Raw genomic sequence first — 15480 nt, forward strand, 5'->3', positions numbered from 1 at the left:
TGCTCCTCGAGGTAGCCATGGAATCGCTACGCGGAGATAAGGAGCTATGGTCGGCCAAACTATAGTAATGGGTCAAAAGGGTCTTAACTTTTGATCCCATCATTGGATCTCGCTTTATTTTTTTCACGAGTTTACGTAGGTCGTGCTCCTTGGGGTAGCTGTGGAATCGGTACTTCGCGACGAGGAGGTCGGCCGGCCTGATTTGAGTAACGGGTGAAAAAGGCCACAACTTTTGATACCACCGTTGGATCCCGGTCAACTTTTCATACAAGTTTCCGTATGGAGTGCTTTTCGAGGTAGCCATGGAATCGCTACACGGAGATAAGGAGATATGGTCGGCCAAACTAGAGTAACGGGTCAAAAGGGTCTTAACTTTTGATCCCACCATTGGATCTCGCTTTATTTTTTTTCACAAGTTTACGTATGTCGTAATGCTTGGGCTAGCTGTGGAATCGGTACTTCGTGACGAGGAGGTCGGCCGGCCAGATTCGAGTAACGAGTTAAAAGGGCCATAACTTTTGATCCTACCGTTGGATACCGATCAACTTTTCACAGGAGTTTCCGTATGGAGTGGTCCTCGAAGAAGCCATGGAATCGCTACACGGAGATAAGGAGCTATGGTCGGCCAAACTAGAGTAACGGGTCAAAAGGGTCTTAACTTTTGATCCCACCTTTGGATCTCGCTTTATTTTTTTTCACGAGTTCACGTAGGTCGTAATCCTTTGGATAGCTGTGGAATCGAAACTTGGTGACGAGGAGGTCGGCCGGCCTGATTTGAGTAACGAGTGAAAAGGGCCACAACTTTTGATGCGACCATTGGATCCCGGTCAACTTTTCCCACGAGTTTCCGTATGGAGTGCTCCTCGAGGTAGCCATGGAATCGCTACGCGGAGATAAGGAGCTATGGTCGGCCAAACTAGAGTAACGGGTCAAAAAGGTCCTAACTTTTGATCCCATATTTGGATCTCGCTTTATTTTTTTTCACGAGTTTACGTAGGTCGTAATCCTTGGGCTAGCTGTGAAATCGAAACTTGGTGACGAGGAGGTCTGGCCGCCTTGATTTGAGTAACAGGTTAAAAGGGCCACAACTTTTGATCCGACCGTTGGATCCCGGTCAACTTTTCATACAAGTTTCCGTGTGGAGTGCTTCTTGAGGTAGCCATGGAATCGCTACACGGAGATAAGGAGATATGGTCGGCCAAACTAGAGTAACGGGTCAAAAAGGTCCTAACTTTTGATCCCACCTTTGGATCTCGCTTTATTTTTTTTCACGAGTTTACGTAGGTCGTCCTCCTTGGGGTAGCTGTGGAATCGGTACTTCGCGACGAGGAGGTCGGCCGGCCTGATTTGAGTAACGGGTGAAAAAGGCCACAACTTTTGATACCACCGTTGGATCCCGATCAACTTTTCACACGAGTTTCCGTATGGAGTGCTTCTCGAGGTAGCCATGGAATCGCTACACGGAGATAAGGAGCTATGGTCGGCCACACTAGAGTAACGGGTCAAAAGGGTCTTAACTTTTGATCCCACCATTGGATCTCGCTTTATTTTTTTTCACGAGTTTACGTATGTCGTAATGCTTGGGGTAGCAGTGGAATCGGTACTTCGTGACAAGGATGTTGGCCGACCTGATTTGTGTAACGGGTGAAAAGGGCCACAACTTTTGATCCCACCGTTGGATCCTGATCAACTTTTCACATGAGTTTCCGTATGGAGTGCTCCTCGAGGTAGCCATGGAATCGCTACACGGAGATAAGGAGCTATGGTCGACCAAACTTGAGTCACGTGTCAAAAGGGTCTTAACTTTTGAACCCATCATTGGATCTCGCTTTATTTTTTTCACAAGTTTACGTAGGTCGTGCTCCTTGGGGTAGCTGTGGAATCGGTACTTCGCGACGAGGAGGTAGGCCGGCCTGATTTGAGTAACGGGTGAAAAAGGCCACAACTTTTGATACCACCGTTGGATCCCGATCAACTTTTCACACGAGTTTCCGTATGGAGTGCTTTTCGAGGTAGCCATGGAATCGCTACACGGAGATAAAGAGCTATGGTCGGCCACACTAGAGTAACGGGTCAAAAGGGTCTTAACTTTTGATCCCACCATTGGATCTCGCTTTATTTTTTTTCACGAGTTTACGTATGTCGTAATGCTTGGGGTAGCTGTGGAATCGGTACTTCGTGACGAGGAGGTCGGCCGACCTGATTTGTGTAACGGGTGAAAAGGGCCACAACTTTTGATCCCACCGTTGGATCCCCATCAACTTTTCACATGAGTTTCCGTATGGAGTGCTCCTCGTGGTAGCCATGGAATCGCTACGCGGAGATAAGGAGCTATGGTCGGCCAAACTATAGTAATGGGTCAAAAGGGTCTTAACTTTTGATCCCATCATTGGATCTCGCTTTATTTTTTTCACAAGTTTACGTAGGTCGTGCTCCTTGGGGTAGCTGTGGAATCGGTACTTCGCGACGAGGAGGTCGGCCGGCCTGATTTGAGTAACGGGTGAAAAAGGCCACAACTTTTGATACCACCGTTGGATCCCGATCAACTTTTCACACGAGTTTCCGTATGGAGTGCTCCTCGAGGTAGCCATGGAATCGCTACACGGAGATAAAGAGCTATGGTCGGCCACACTAGAGTAACGGGTCAAAAGGGTCTTAACTTTTGATCCCACCATTGGATCTCGCTTTATTTTTTTTCACGAGTTTACGTATGTCGTAATGCTTGGGGTAGCTGTGGAATCGGTACTTCGTGACGAGGAGGTCGGCCGGCCAGATTTGAGTAACGAGTTAAAAGGGCCATAACTTTTGATCCTACCGTTGGATACCGATCAACTTTTCACAGGAGTTTCCGTATGGAGTGGTCCTCGAAGAAGCCATGGAATCGCTACACGGAGATAAGGAGCTATGGTCGGCCAAACTAGAGTAACGGGTCAAAAGGGTCTTAACTTTTGATCCAACCTTTGGATCTCGCTTTATTTTTTTTCACGAGTTCACGTAGGTCGTAATCCTTTGGATAGCTGTGGAATCGAAACTTGGTGACGAGGAGATCGGCCGGCCTGATTTGAGTAATGGGTGAAAAAGGCCACAACTTTTGATCCGACCATTGGATCCCGGTCAACTTTTCCCACGAGTTTCCGTATGGAGTGCTCCTCGAGGTAGCCATGGAATCGCTACGCGGAGATAAGGAGCTATGGTCGGCCAAACTAGAGTAACGGGTCAAAAAGGTCCTAACTTTTGATCCCATATTTGGATCTCGCTTTATTTTTTTTCACGAGTTTACGTAGGTCGTAATCCTTGGGCTAGCTGTGAAATCGAAACTTGGTGACGAGGAGGTCTGGCCGCCGTGATTTGAGTAACAGGTTAAAAGGGCCACAACTTTTGATCCGACCGTTGGATCCCGGTCAACTTTTCATACAAGTTTCCGTGTGGAGTGCTTCTCGAGGTAGCCATGGAATCGCTACACGGAGATAAGGAGATACGGTCGGCCAAACTAGAGTAACGGGTCAAAAAGGGCCTAACTTTTGATCCCACCTTTGGATCTCGCTTCATTTTTTTTCACGAGTTTACGTAGGTCGTCCTCCTTGAGGTAGCTGTGGAATCGGTACTTCGCGACGAGGAGGTCGGCCGGCCTGATTTGAGTAACGGGTGAAAAAGGCCACAACTTTTGATACCACCGTTGGATCCCGATCAACTTTTCACACGAGTTTCCGTATCGAGTGCTTCTCGAGGTAGCCATGGAATCGCTACACGGAGATAAGGAGCTATGGTCGGCCACACTAGAGTAACGGGTCAAAAGGGTCTTAACTTTTGATCCCACCTTTGGATCTCGCTTCATTTTTTTTCACGAGTTAACGTAGGTCGTAATCCTTGGGCTAGCTGTGCAATCGGTACTTGGTGCCAAGGAGGTCTGGCCGGCCTGATTTGAGTAACAGGTTAAAAGGGCCACAACTTTTGATCCGACCGTTGGATCCCGGTCAACTTTTCATACAAGTTTCCGTGTGGAGTGCTCCTCGAGGTAGCCATGGAATCGCTACACGGAGATAAGGAGATATGGTCGGCCAAACTAGAGTAACGGGTCAAAAGGGTCTTAACTTTTGATCCCACCTTTGGATCTCGCTTTATTTTTTTTTACAAGTTAACGTAGGTCGTAATCCTTGGGCTAGCTGTGGAATCGGTACTTGGTGTCGAGGAGGTCTGGCCGGCCAGATTTGAGTAACGAGTTAAAAGGGCCATAACTTTTGATCCTACCGTTGGATACCGATCAACTTTTCACAGGAGTTTTCGTATGGAGTGGTCCTCGAAGAAGCCATGGAATCGCTACACGGAGATAAGGAGCTATGGTCGGCCAAACTAGAGTAACGGGTCAAAAGGGTCTTAACTTTTGATCCCACCTTTGGATCTCGCTTTATTTTTTTTCACGAGTTCACGTAGGTCGTAATCCTTTGGATAGCTGTGGAATCGAAACTTGGTGACGAGGAGGTCGGCCGGCCTGATTTGAGTAACGGGTGAAAAGGGCCACAACTTTTGATCCGACCATTGGATCCCGGTCAACTTTTCCCACGAGTTTCCGTATGGAGTGCTCCTCGAGGTAGCCATGGAATCGCTACGCGGAGATAAGGAGCTATGGTCGGCCAAACTAGAGTAACGGGTCAAAAAGGTCCTAACTTTTGATCCCATATTTGGATCTCGCTTTATTTTTTTTCACGAGTTTACGTAGGTCGTAATCCTTGGGCTAGCTGTGAAATCGAAACTTGGTGACGAGGAGGTCTGGCCGCCCTGATTTGAGTAACAGGTTAAAAGGGCCACAACTTTTGATCCGACCGTTGGATCCCGGTCAACTTTTCATACAAGTTTCCGTGTGGAGTGCTTCTCGAGGTAGCCATGGAATCGCTACACGGAGATAAGGAGATATGGTCGGCCAAACTAGAGTAACGGGTCAAAAAGGTCCTAACTTTTGATCCCACCTTTGGATCTCGCTTCATTTTTTTTCACGAGTTTACGTAGGTCGTCCTCCTTGAGGTAGCTGTGGAATCGGTACTTCGCGACGAGGAGGTCGGCCGGCCTGATTTGAGTAACGGGTGAAAAAGGCCACAACTTTTGATACCACCGTTGGATCCCGATCAACTTTTCACACGAGTTTCCGTATGGAGTGCTTCTCGAGGTAGCCATGGAATCGCTACACGGAGATAAGGAGCTATGGTCGGCCACACTAGAGTAACGGGTCAAAAGGGTCTTAACTTTTGATCCCACCTTTGGATCTCGCTTTATTTTTTTTCACGAGTTTACGTATGTCGTAATGCTTGGGGTAGCAGTGGAATCGGTACTTCGTGACGAGGAGGTCGGCCGACCTGATTTGTGTAACGGGTGAAAAGGGCCACAACTTTTGATCCCACCGTTGGATCCCCATCAACTTTTCACATGAGTTTCCGTATGGAGTGCTCCTCGAGGTAGCCATGGAATCGCTACACGGAGATAAGGAGCTATGGTCGACCAAACTTGAGTCACGTGTCAAAAGGGTCTTAACTTTTGATCCCACCTTTGGATCTCGCTTCATTTTTTTTCACGAGTTAACGTAGGTCGTAATCCTTGGGCTAGCTGTGCAATCGGTACTTGGTGCCAAGGAGGTCTGGCCGGCCTGATTTGAGTAACAGGTTAAAAGGGCCACAACTTTTGATCCGACCGTTGGATCCCGGTCAACTTTTCATACAAGTTTCCGTGTGGAGTGCTCCTCGAGGTAGCCATGGAATCGCTACACGGAGATAAGGAGATATGGTCGGCCAAACAAGAGTAACGGGTCAAAAGGGTCTTAATTTTTGATCCCACCTTTGGATCTCGCTTTATTTTTTTTCACAAGTTAACGTAGGTCGTAATCCTTGGGCTAGCTGTGGAATCGGTACTTGGTGTCGAGGAGGTCTGGCCGGCCAGATTTGAGTAACGAGTTAAAAGGGCCATAACTTTTGATCCTACCGTTGGATACCGATCAACTTTTCACAGGAGTTTCCGTATGGAGTGGTCCTCGAAGAAGCCATGGAATCGCTACACGGAGATAAGGAGCTATGGTCGGCCAAACTAGAGTAACGGGTCAAAAGGGTCTTAACTTTTGATCCCACCTTTGGATCTCGCTTTATTTTTTTTCACGAGTTCACGTAGGTCGTAATCCTTTGGATAGCTGTGGAATCGAAACTTGGTGACGAGGAGGTCGGCCGGCCTGATTTGAGTAACGGGTGAAAAGGGCCACAACTTTTGATCCGACCATTGGATCCCGGTCAACTTTTCCCACGAGTTTCCGTATGGAGTGCTCCTCGAGGTAGCCATGGAATCGCTACGCGGAGATAAGGAGTTATGGTCGGCCAAACTATAGTAAAGGGTCAAAAGGGTCTTAACTTTTGATCCCACCTTTGAATCTCGCTTTATTTTTTTTCACGAGTTCACGTAGGTCGTAATCCTTGGGCTAGCTGTGGAATCCGTACTTGGTGACGAGGAGGTCGGCCGGCCTGATTTGAGTAACGGGTTAAAAGGGCCACAACTTTTGATCCGACCATTTGATCCCGATCAACTTTTCACACGAGTTTCCGTATGGAGTGCTCCTCGAGGTAGCCATGGAATCGCTACACGGAGATAAGGAGCTATGGTCGGCCAAACTATAGTAATGGGTCAAAAGTGTCTTAACTTTTGATCCCATCTTTGAATCTCGCTTTATTTTTTTCACAAGTTTACGTAGGTCGTCCTCCTTGGGGTAGCTGTGGAATCGGTACTTCGCGACGAGGAGGTCGGTCGGCCTGATTTGAGTAACGGGTGAAAAAGGCCACAACTTTTGATACCACCGTTGGATCCCGATCAACTTTTCACACGAGTTTCCGTATGGAGTGCTTCTCGAGGTAGCCATGGAATCGCTACACGGAGATAAGGAGCTCTGGTCGGCCACACTAGAGTAACGGGTCAAAAGGGTCTTAACTTTTGATCCCACCATTGGATCTCGGTTTATTTTTTTTCACGAGTATACGTATGTCGTAATCCTTGGGGTAGCAGTGGAATCGGTACTTCGTGACGAGGAGGTCGGCCGACCTGATTTTTGTAACGGGTGAAAAGGGCCACAACTTTTGATCCCACCGTTGGATCCCGATCAACTTTTCACACGAGTTTCCGTATGGAGTGCTCCTCGAGGTAGCCATGGAATCGCTACACGGAGATAAGGAGCTATGGTCGGCCAAACTAGTGTCACGTGTCAAAAGGGTCTTAACTTTTGATCCCACCTTTGGATCTCGCTTTATTTTTTTTCACGAGTTAACGTAGGTCGTAATCCTTGGGCTAGCTGTGCAATCGCTACTTGGTGCCGAGGAGGTCTGGCCGGCCTGATTTGAGTAACAAGTTAAAAGGGCCACAACTTTTGATCCGACCTTTGGATCCCGGTCAACTTTTCATACAAGTTTCCGTGTGGAGTGCTCCTCGAGGTAGCCATGGAATCGCTACACGGAGATAAGGATATATGGTCGGCCAAACTAGAGTAACGGGTCAAAAGGGTCTTAACTTTTGATCCCACTTTTGGATCTCGCTTTATTTTTTTTCACAAGTTAACGTAGGTCGTAATCCTTGGGCTAGCTGTGGAATCGGTACTTGGTGTCGAGGAAGTCTGGCCGACCAGATTTGAGTAACGGGTTAAAAGGGCCACAACTTTTGATCCGACCGTTTCATCCCGATCAACTTTTCACACAAGTTTCCGTGTGGAGTGCTCCTCGATGTAGCCATGGAATCGCTACATGGAGATAAGGAGATATGGTCGGCCAAACTAGAGTAACGGGTCAAAAAGGTCCTAATTTTTTATCCCACCTTTGGATCTCGCTTTATTTTTTTTCACGAGTTCACGTAAGTCGTAATCCTTGGGCTAGCTGTGGAATCCGTACTTGGTGACGAGGATGTCTGGCCGACCTGATTTGAGTAACGGGTTAAAAGGGCCCCAACTTTTGATCCGACCGTTTGATCCCGATCAACTTTTCATACAAGTTTCCGTCTGGAATGCTCATCGAGGTAGCCATGGAATCGCTACACGGAGATAAGGAGATATGGTCGGCCAAACTAGAGTAACGGGTCAAAAGGGTCCTAACTTTTGATCCAACCTTTGGATCTCGCTTTATTTTTTCTCACGAGTTTACGTAGGTCGTAATCCTTTGGATAGCTGTGGAATCGGTACTTCGCGACGAGAAGGTCGGCCGGCCTGATTTGAGTAACGGGTGAAAAAGGCCACAACTTTTGATACCACCGTTGGATCCCGATCAACTTTTCACACGAGTTTCCGTGTGGAGTGATCCTCAAGGTAGCCATGGAATCGCTACTGGGAGATAAGGAGCTCTGGTCGGCCAAACTAGAGTAACGGGTCAAAAAGGTCCTAACTTTTGATCCCATCTTTGGGTCTCGCTTTATTTTTTTTCACGAGTTTACGGAGGTCGTAATCCTTGGGCTAGCTGTGAAATCGAAACTTGGTGACGAGGAGGTCTGGCCGACCTGATTTGAGTAACAGGTTAAAAGGGCCATAACTTTTGATCCGACCGTTGGATACCGATCAACTTTTCACAGGAGTTTCCGTATGGAGTGGTCCTCGAGGAAGCCATGGAATCGCTACACGGAGATGAGGAGCCCTGGTCGGCCAAACTAGAGTAACGGGTCAAAAGGGTCTTAACTTTTGATCCCATCTTTGGATCTCTCTTTATTTTTTTTCACGAGTTAACGTAGGTCGTAATCCTTGGGGTAGCTGTGGAATCGGTACTTGGTGCCGAGGAGGTCTGGCCTCCCTAATTTGAGTAACGGGTTAAAAAAGCCACAATTTTTGATCCCACCGTTGGATACCGATCAACTTTTCACACGAGTTTCCGTATGGAGTGCTCCTCGAGGTAGCCATGGAATTGCTACATCGAGATAAGGACCTATGGTCGGCCAAACTAGAGTAATGAGTCAAAAAGGTCCTAACTTTTGATCCCACCTTTGGATCTCGCTTTATTTTTTTTCACGAGTTTACGTAAGTCGTAATCCTTTGGATAGCTGTGGAATCGGTACTTCGTGACGAGGAGGTCGGCCGGCCTGATTTGAGTAACGGGTGAAAAGGGCCACAACTTTTGATACCATCGTTGGATCCTAATCAACTTTTCACATGAGTTTCCGTGTGGAGTGATCCTCAAGGTAGCCATGGAATCGCTACTGGGAGATAAGGAGCTATGGTCGGCCAAACTAGAGTAACGGCTCAAAAATGCCTTAACTTTTGATCCCACCTTTGGATCTTGCTTTATTTTTTTTCACGAGTTTACATAGGTTGTAATCCTTGGGGTAGCTGTGGAATCCGTACTTCGTGACGAGGAGGTCTGGCCGGCCAGATTTGTGTAACGGGTGAAAAGGGCCACAACTTTTGATCCGACCGTTGGATCCCGATCAACTTTTCACAGGAGTTTCTGTATGGAGTGGTCCTCGAGGTAGCCATGGAATCGCTACACGGAGATAAGGAGCTATGGTCGGCCAAACTAGAGTAACGGGTCAAAAAGGTCCTAACTTTTGATCCCATCTTTGCATCTCGCTTTATTTTTTTTCAGGAGTTTACGGAGGTCGTAATCCTTGGGCTAGCTGTGAAATCGAAACTTGGTGACGAGGAGGTCTGGCCGACCTGATTTGAGTAACAGGTTAAAAGGGCCACAACTTTTGATCCGACCGTTGGATCCCAGTCAACTTTTCACACGAGTTTCCGTGTGGAGTGCTCCTCGAGGTAGCCATGGAATCGCTAGACGGAGATAAAGAGATATGGTCAGCCAAACTAGAGTAACGGGTCAAAAGGGTCTTAACTTTTGATCCCACCTTTGGATCTCGCTTTATTTTTTTTCACGAGTTAACGTAGGTCATAATCCTTGGGGTAGCTGTGGAATCGATACATGGTGCCGAGGAGGTCTGGCCGGCCTGATTTGAGTAACGGGTTAAAAGGGCCATAACTCTTGATCCGACCGTTGGATACCGATCAACTTTTCACAGGAGTTTCCGTATGGAGGGCTCCTCGAGGTAGCCATGGAATCGCTAGACGGAGATAAAGAGATATGGTCGGCCAAACTATAGTAATGGGTCAAAAGGGTCTTAACTTTTGATCCCATCTTTGGATCTCGCTTTATTTTTTTCACAAGTTTACGTAGGTCGTACTCCTTGGGGTAGCTGTGGAATCAGTACTTCGCGATGAGGAGGTCTGGCCGGCCTGATTTGAGTAACAGGTTAAAAGGGCCACAACTTTTGATCCGACCGTTGGATCCCAGTCAACTTTTCATACAAGTTTCCGTGTGGAGGGCTCCTCGAGGTAGCCATGGAATCGCTAGACGGAGATAAAGAGATATGGTCGGCCAAACTAGAGTAACGGGTCAAAAGGGTCTTAACTTTTGATCCCACCTTTGGATCTCGCTTTATTTTTTTTCACGAGTTAACGTAGGTCGTAATCCTTGGGGTAGCTGTGGAATCGATACATGGTGCCGAGGAGGTCTGGCCGGCCTGATTTGAGTAACGGGTTAAAAGGGCCATAACTCTTGATCCGATCGTTGGATACCGATCAACTTTTCACAGGAGTTTCCGTATGGAGTGGTCCTCGAGGAAGCCATGGAATCGCTACACGGAGATAAGGAGATATGGTCAGCCAAACTGAAGTAACGGGTCAAAAGGGTCTTAACTTTTGATCCCACCTTTGGATCTCGCTTTATTTTTTTTTCACGAGTTTACTTGGGTCGTAATCCTTGGGGTAGCTGTGGAATCGGTACTTGGTGACAAGGAAGTCTGGCGGCCTGATTTGAGTAACGGGTGAAAAGGGCCACAACTTCTGATCCCACCGTTGGATCCCGATCAACTTTTCACACGAGTTTCCGTATGGGGTGCTCCTCGAGGTAGCCATGGAATTGCTACATAGAGATAAGGACCTATGGTCGGCCAAACTAGAGTAACGGGTCATAAAGGTCCTAACTTTTGATCCCATCTTTGGATCTCGCTTTATTTTTTTTCACGAGTTAACGTAGGTCGTAATCCTTGGAGTAGCTGTGGAATCGGTACTTGGTGCCGAGGAGGTCTGGCCGCCCTGATTCGAGTAACGGGTTAAAAAATCCACAACTTTTGATCTCACCGTTGGATACCGATCAACTTTTCACACGAGTTTCCGTATGGAGTGCTCCTCGAGGTAGCCATGGAATTGCTACATCGAGATAAGGAGCTATGGTCGGCCAAACTAGAGTAACGGGTCAAAAAGGTCCTAACTTTTGATCCCACCTTTGGATCTCGCTTTATTTTTTTTCACGAGTTTACGTAGGTTGTAATCCTTGGGGTAGCTGTGGAATCCGTACTTCGTGACGAGGAGGTCTGGTCGGCCAGATTTGTGTAACGGGTTAAAAGGGCCACAACTTTTGATCCGACCTTTTAATCCCGATAAACTTTTCACACAAGTTTCCGTGTGGAGTGCTGATCAAGGTAGCCATGGAATCGCTACACGGAGATAAGGAGCTATGGTTGGCCAAACGAGAGTAACGGGTCAAAAAGGTCCTAACTTTTGATCCCATCTTTGGATCTCGCTTTATTTTTTTTCACGAGTTTACGGAGGTCGTAATCTTTGGGCTAGCTGTGAAATCGAAACTTGGTGACGAGGAGGTCTGGCCGACCTGATTTGTGTAACGGGTTAAAAGGGCCACAACTTTTGATCCGACCGTTGGATCCCGGTCAACTTTTCACACGAGTTTCCGTATGGAGTGCTCCTCGAGGTAGCCATGGAATCGCTACACGGAGATAAGGAGCTATGGTCGGCCAAACTATAGTAATGGGTCAAAAGGGTCTTAACTTTTGATCCCATCTTTGGATCTCGCTTTATTTTTTTCACAAGTTTACGTAGGTCGTACTCCTTGGGGTAGCTGTGCAATTGGTACTTCGCGACGAGGAGGTCTGGCCGGCCTGATTTGAGTAACAGGTTAAAAGGGCCACAACTTTTGATCCGACCGTTGGATCCCGGTCAACTTTTCATACAAGTTTCCGTGTGGAGTGCTCCTCAAGGTAGCCATGGAATCGCTAGACGGAGATAAAGAGATATGGTCGGCGAAACTAGAGTAACGGGTCAAAAGGGTCTTAACTTTTGATCCCAGCTTTGGATCTCGCTTTATTTTTTTTCACGAGTTAACGTAGGTCGTAATCCTTGGGCTAGCTGTGGAATCGGTACTTGGTGCCGAGGAGGTCTGGCCGGCCAGATTTGAGTAACGGGTTAAAAGGGCCATAACTTTTAATTTGACCGTTGGATACCGATCAACTTTTCACAGGAGTTTCCGTATGGAGTGGTCCTCGAGGAAGCCATGGAATTGCTACACGGAGATAAGGAGCCCTGGTCGGCCAAACTAGAGTAACGGGTCAAAAGGGTCTTAACTTTTGATCCCATCTTTGGATCTCGCTTTATTATTTTTCACGAGTTAACGTAGGTCGTAATCCTTGGGGTAGCTGTGGAATCGGTACTTGGTGCCGAGGAGGTCTGGCCGACCTGATTTGAGTAACAGGTTAAAAGGGCCACAACTTTTGATCCGACCGTTGGATCCCAGTCAACTTTTCACACGAGTTTCCGTGTGGAGTGCTCCTCGAGGTAGCCATGGAATCGCTAGACGGAGATAAAGAGATATGGTCGGCGAAACTAGAGTAACGGGTCAAAAGGGTCTTAACTTTTGATCCCAGCTTTGGATCTCGCTTTATTTTTTTTCACGAGTTAACGTAGGTCGTAATCCTTGGGCTAGCTGTGGAATCGGTACTTGGTGCCGAGGAGGTCTGGCCGGCCAGATTTGAGTAACAGGTTAAAAGGGCCATAACTTTTAATCCGACCGTTGGATACCGATCAACTTTTCACAGGAGTTTCCGTATGGAGTGGTCCTCGAGGAAGCCATGGAATTGCTACACGGAGATAAGGAGCCCTGGTCGGCCAAACTAGAGTAACGGGTCAAAAGGGTCTTAACTTTTGATCCCATCTTTGGATCTCGCTTTATTATTTTTCACGAGTTAACGTAGGTCGTAATCCTTGGGGTAGCTGTGGAATCGGTACTTGGTGCCGAGGAGGTCTGGCGGCCTGATTTGAGTAACGGGTGAAAAGGGCCACAACTTTTGATCCCACTGTTGGATCCCGATCAACTTTTCACACGAGTTTCCGTATGGAGTGCTCATCGAGGTAGCCATGGAATCACTACATGGAGATAAGGAGCTATGGTCGGCCAAACTAGAGTAACGGGTCAAAAAGGTCCTAACTTTTGATCCCACCTTTGGATCTCGCTTTATTTTTTTTCACGAGTTTACGTAGGTCGTAATCCTTGGGGTAGCTGTGGAAACGGTACATGGTGACGAGGAGGTCTGGCGGCCTGATTTGAGTAACGGGTGAAAAGGGCCACAACTTTTGATCCCACTGTTGGATCCCGATCAACTTTTCACACGAGTTTCCGTATGGAGTGCTCATCGAGGTAGCCATGGAATCGCTACATGGAGATAAGGAGCTATGGTCGGCCAAACTAGAATAACGGGTCAAAAAGGTCCTAACTTTTGATCCCACCTTTGGATCTCGCTTTATTTTTTTTCACGAGTTTACGTAGGTCGTAATCCTTGGGCTAGCTGTGGAATCAGTACTTGGTGACGAGGAGGTCTGGCCGACCTAATTTGAGTAACGGGTTAAAAGGGCCACAACTTTTGATCCGACCTTTTAATCCCGATAAACTTTTCACACAAGTTTCCGGGTGGAGTGCTCCTAGAGGTAGCCATGGAATCGCTACATGGAGATAAGTAGATATGGTCGGCCAAACTAGAGTAACGGGTCAAAAAGGTCCTAATTTTTTATCCCACCTTTGGATCTCGCTTTATTTTTTTTCACGAGTTCACGTAAGTCGTAACCCTTGGGCTAGCTGTGGAATCCGAACTTGGTGACGAGGAGGTCTGGCCGGCCTGATTTGAGTAACGGGTTAAAAGGGCCACAACTTTTGATCCGACCGTTTGATCCCGATCAACTTTTCATACAAGTTTCCGCCTGGAGTGCTCATCGAGGTAGCCATGGAATCACTACACGGAGATAAGGAGCTATGGTCGGCGAAACTAGAGTAACGGGTCAAAAGGGTCCTAACTTTTGATCCCAGCTTTGGATCTCGCTTTATTTTTTTTCACGAGTTAACGTAGGTCGTAATCCTTGGGCTAGCTGTGGAATCGGTACTTGGTGCCGAGGAGGTCTGGCCGGCCAGATTTGAGTAACAGGTTAAAAGGGCCATAACTTTTAATCCGACCGTTGGATACCGATCAACTTTTCACAGGAGTTTCCGTATGGAGTGGTCCTCGAGGAAGCCATGGAATTGCTACACGGAGATAAGGAGCCCTGGTCGGCCAAACTAGAGTAACGGGTCAAAAGGGTCTTAACTTTTGATCCCATCTTTGGATCTCGCTTTATTATTTTTCACGAGTTAACGTAGGTCGTAATCCTTGGGGTAGCTGTGGAATCGGTACTTGGTGCCGAGGAGGTCTGGCGGCCTGATTTGAGTAACGGGTGAAAAGGGCCACAACTTTTGATCCCACTGTTGGATCCCGATCAACTTTTCACACGAGTTTCCGTATGGAGTGCTCATCGAGGTAGCCATGGAATCACTACATGGAGATAAGGAGCTATGGTCGGCCAAACTAGAGTAACGGGTCAAAAAGGTCCTAACTTTTGATCCCACCTTTGGATCTCGCTTTATTTTTTTTCACGAGTTTACGTAGGTCGTAATCCTTGGGGTAGCTGTGGAAACGGTACATGGTGACGAGGAGGTCTGGCGGCCTGATTTGAGTAACGGGTGAAAAGGGCCACAACTTTTGATCCCACTGTTGGATCCCGATCAACTTTTCACACGAGTTTCCGTATGGAGTGCTCATCGAGGTAGCCATGGAATCGCTACATGGAGATAAGGAGCTATGGTCGGCCAAACTAGAATAACGGGTCAAAAAGGTCCTAACTTTTGATCCCACCTTTGGATCTCGCTTTATTTTTTTTCACGAGTTTACGTAGGTCGTAATCCTTGGGCTAGCTGTGGAATCAGTACTTGGTGACGAGGAGGTCTGGCCGACCTAATTTGAGTAACGGGTTAAAAGGGCCACAACTTTTGATCCGACCTTTTAATCCCGATAAACTTTTCACACAAGTTTCCGGGTGGAGTGCTCCTAGAGGTAGCCATGGAATCGCTACATGGAGATAAGTAGATATGGTCGGCCAAACTAGAGTAACGGGTCAAAAAGGTCCTAATTTTTGATCCCACCTTTGGATCTCGCTTTATTTTTTTTCACGAGTTCACGTAAGTCGTAATCCTTGGGCTAGCTGTGGAATCCGAACTTGGTGACGAGGAGGTCTGGCCGGCCTGATTTGAGTAACGGGTTAAAAGGGCCACAACTTTTGATCCGACCGTTTGATCCCGATCAACTTTTCATACAAGTTTCCGCCTGGAGTGCTCATCGAGG

The sequence above is a fragment of the Populus nigra genome, chromosome 14 (genome assembly GCF_951802175.1).
Source record: "Populus nigra chromosome 14, ddPopNigr1.1, whole genome shotgun sequence".
Taxonomy (NCBI): domain Eukaryota; kingdom Viridiplantae; phylum Streptophyta; class Magnoliopsida; order Malpighiales; family Salicaceae; genus Populus; species Populus nigra.